We start from the raw sequence: 3593 nt of genomic DNA on the forward strand, positions 1-3593 counted from the left end.
AAAAAAACAATTTTTCCAAGAAAAAAACAAAACAGGCATTGTGCAAATTGTACTGCTATCAGTAATATTATCTTTAACAGACTGAAAACATATGAAGGCTCTGAAGAGGCTAAATAATGCAAAAAGTCAAAATAAAACCTCTCAACATTGCCAAAAAATTCAAGTATAAAACTTAACATTCAAAGGCAAATACAGGATCCATTACAATAAACAATCCTGAGTTACTGAATGAAAACTTCCTGTTAGCATGGCGGCTAGCTGATTACTGCTAGCTCTGATTGGCTGATCTGACTGAGCGGAGTAATTATGCAGATCAGGGAGGAGATCGATTATTTTTTTTTAGAGATTATCTGTCTCATGTTAGGACAGCGAAAGTTTTAATACGTATGTAGAATTAATTTTTTTAGGTTAGATGCTGCAGCTTTAAGCAGAGGTTCGGTGTGAGAGTCACTACCAGGTGGAGCAGAAGCGAAGCTCCGTCTGTGAAATATTACTGTAGCGTAGCAGCGGTTCAACAGCGAGAGCAGAACCAGCGTCTTACATCGCAGCTCGCATGTGACGAAGCACAGCACGTAGCTCCTGGAGGCTGGGCGCTACACCCCCCCGCCACCAGGAGGCGGTACCCTGCAACAGAGGGCCGGTGTTATGCCCAGAACGCGGTCACTCCGAAACAGAGCCGAGCCGAGCCGGGTTGTTGAAGTAGAGCCGGTGGTAAAGGGGCATAAATCAACTGGTGGTGGCTGCTTGAAAAAATTAATGTTTCTCTGGGCATGGCTTTTTAGGACCCCTTTACCGAACCAGAAAGTAAACCATGCGATAAGCTTAAAGAACTACAAATCTTTGCAAAAATACTATCCGATTCCGTAAAACAACCACTAAGATCTCGGAAATAACTAATTAGAAAGATTTTATTGGTCTAATATGGTATGTTGCCTTTATTTTAAAAGCTCATCTGCAAAACCATCAAAACATGTAAATTACGCAGAACTTGTCCTGACTTAGGTGTTGCTTCAGAGGTTGAAACTCGTCAAAGGAAGATCGAAATAGATCTCGATGTTGGATGACCAGATCTCAAAGCAAAGATTAATCCCTGAAAGCCAACATAAATGTTGAAGAGCCTTGGGATTAAAAATGAAATGTTTAAAAGGATAGACTGGCTGTGTAGTTTTTCCACATATTCCTCATATTGTGATATTTCAAATAGGTATCCACATAAACTATAGCAAAATCTTTTTAACTGTTTCTGTAATGTTACACTTTATTTCCTAGCTCATTTACAGAAGACATGGCTAACCGCAGGTCTGTGTCATTTCTTCCTTATTTTTGATATTTTTTCCTCGTAATTTAACTAAAAGTCTTTATTCTTTTCATCAAGTGACCGTAATTCTCAACCATATGAGACATCGCTGAAAAAACAATTGTCTTATATACTTTTACATCAGAAACAGGTTAAAATCTTCACTCAAACTGAGATTCTGAAAGTGCCCCCAGTTAATCCAGGTTTGCTTCCTAAAGCGCGGGGTGTCCGTTAGATGAAAATCAATGGGCTCTTTGCACCTACGGCATTGACGTCACATCTCCAGGAGCTAATGCGGCTCACTTGTTTCCGCTTTGAGTTACCATGACTGGTAGAAAAGACCAAGTCGTATTTCAGATGCAAAAAAACAATACTATTAACATTGTTGTCTTCCTAATATAATGGGCTTTTAAGTTTTCGTTAATTTCCAAGCGATCCTGGCTTGTAAATATCTGTCGCTACCAGCTAACGCCGCACAGCAGCGTTTTTAGTCTTCAATTCACTTTGTATCAGCCTAAAACTACCGGGGATACGGATGGTAAATAAAGGAGCCTCCCTGAGTTATTTCCATGGAATCACTTCTATATTCAGCCTGAAAAAGCGAGTATATGGGAACGAGAGAGCAGACCAGAGCCAGACAGCCGAGCAACTGATCCGCCTGTACACACTGCTGTAAACACCGTCCTATCTGAGCTCTTCACAAGAAACATGCAAAGGTAATAAAACAAAATAACACGGAGACATGAAGCAGCACGGTCATATTTTTCTAAAAGCAGCAACTTTGAACCTGAACAGTCAGCTGAACCAGATCTCTGACACCAGAGCTGCGCTACTGTCGAGCTATGAGGCTTGTTGAGCTTCGTCAGGCTTCGGAAGTAAAAAGTCCGAACCGCAACGTCCCCGTTAGTCTGTGACACTAACGACAATAAACACACATAATATACTTGAAAATAAGATAAATACATTGTTCGTTAGAATGTTTAGACACTTAAATAGCACATTTTTACAAGAACAATGTCCGAGAATATTGCCTAACAAAAGATAAGGTTAATGTTAGCCGCAAAGTTTAAGTAAAACGCACCTTCGTATCAGTAAATGTATAACGAGGCGAACATCTTAAAACCTTTCTCCAGCTGACTGGTTGGGGCTTCGGATCGATGTACAAACCTTGGCCAAGCCCTGCAAGCACCTAATGTAAAAGGCCATTTTCAATAGATCAGAAACAATCGAGCCGCTTTTCCCCAAACGCGGAAGCTGAGGTGCAAAGAGTCCTATGGAAGGAGGAACATTGCTTTTTGGCTGTCGTAATAGTTGAGTGGTTAAAACAGTGTTCTCCGAACTCAGAGACCGCTGGTACGAGTTTAGTTAGCAGCGCTATCGTCTGATTCCCTTTTGGACCAGTTTATTTTATTGTCTACAAAAAATAAATTCACTTGCTGCTAACATTTTGGAGACAATATTGTTTAACAGGTTTGCCATACAAACTTTAACTGTAAGAATATTGTCAGATTACCAAGGTGCACAGCTTTGCTTCTGCAGCCGAGTGAAGTCTTAAAGTGAAAACAAAATAATGTGGCTTCCATTAAATGAGCAATGAATTAGTTTGCATGATATTATAACTATTTATATTTATTGATATGTTTTCAGAGCATGTCAGTCAATATAAGACTGAAAAGACGTAAAATGATCGTCATTACTCTAACAATGCTGGCTGGTAGTAAAATTCTGTTTAGTACAGTCTCCTTTGTAGTGGGGTATATTTTAGTGACCTTTTAATGTATTTTTCAATATTCCTTCATACCATTATGATTTGAAGAGCTCTTAGAGAAAGTAGAGACATTTTCATATGTTTATTTACGTTTGTCGCGTTTTGATCAGGAAACGACAAAGCCACCTGTTTTGTAAACATCTGCGTTAAGGACCCAGTTTGACTGTCACTAGTTAATCTTAATGCGGCTCGTTCTGTTTTTAACTTTATTTCCCTTCGTCAACAGCTTGCAAACTACTGATGGGTAGATGAGGCGTCATGTATCGTTTCGACACATAGCAAAACTGTGTCGATACTGTGTCACTGAATAGTAACACGTGCTGGACATTAAAAATTCCTACAGGCATCGTAGTGATTTGATGACCTAGTCTATACAATAAGATTTAAGTCTTTGTATTTTATTGAATATAAAATTCAATATATCTTCAGTTAACTGAAGATATAACTGAAGTCATATCTTCAGTTAAATTTTAAATATACTGCTCAAAAAAATAAAGGGAACATTTCACTTTAATTTTGTGTGTGGCT

General features: G+C 38.9%; 1 long non-coding RNA gene across 1 annotated transcript in view; it reads left to right on the plus strand.

The window, feature by feature from the left end:
* The first annotated feature begins 2266 nt into the window (after nt 1-2266).
* LOC106943183 (uncharacterized) overlaps nt 2267-3593 on the plus strand; it is a 13790-nt gene continuing 12463 nt past the window's right edge. The window contains exons 1-2 of the long non-coding RNA XR_001423840.1: nt 2267-2367; nt 3123-3127. This is a non-coding gene — a long non-coding RNA (uncharacterized LOC106943183). The remainder of the gene's footprint in view (nt 2368-3122; nt 3128-3593) is intronic.

This window comes from Poecilia latipinna, unplaced genomic scaffold (genome assembly GCF_001443285.1).
Source record: "Poecilia latipinna isolate Pla-1442-1.1 unplaced genomic scaffold, P_latipinna-1.0 Scaffold4960, whole genome shotgun sequence".
NCBI classification, from domain to species: domain Eukaryota; kingdom Metazoa; phylum Chordata; class Actinopteri; order Cyprinodontiformes; family Poeciliidae; genus Poecilia; species Poecilia latipinna.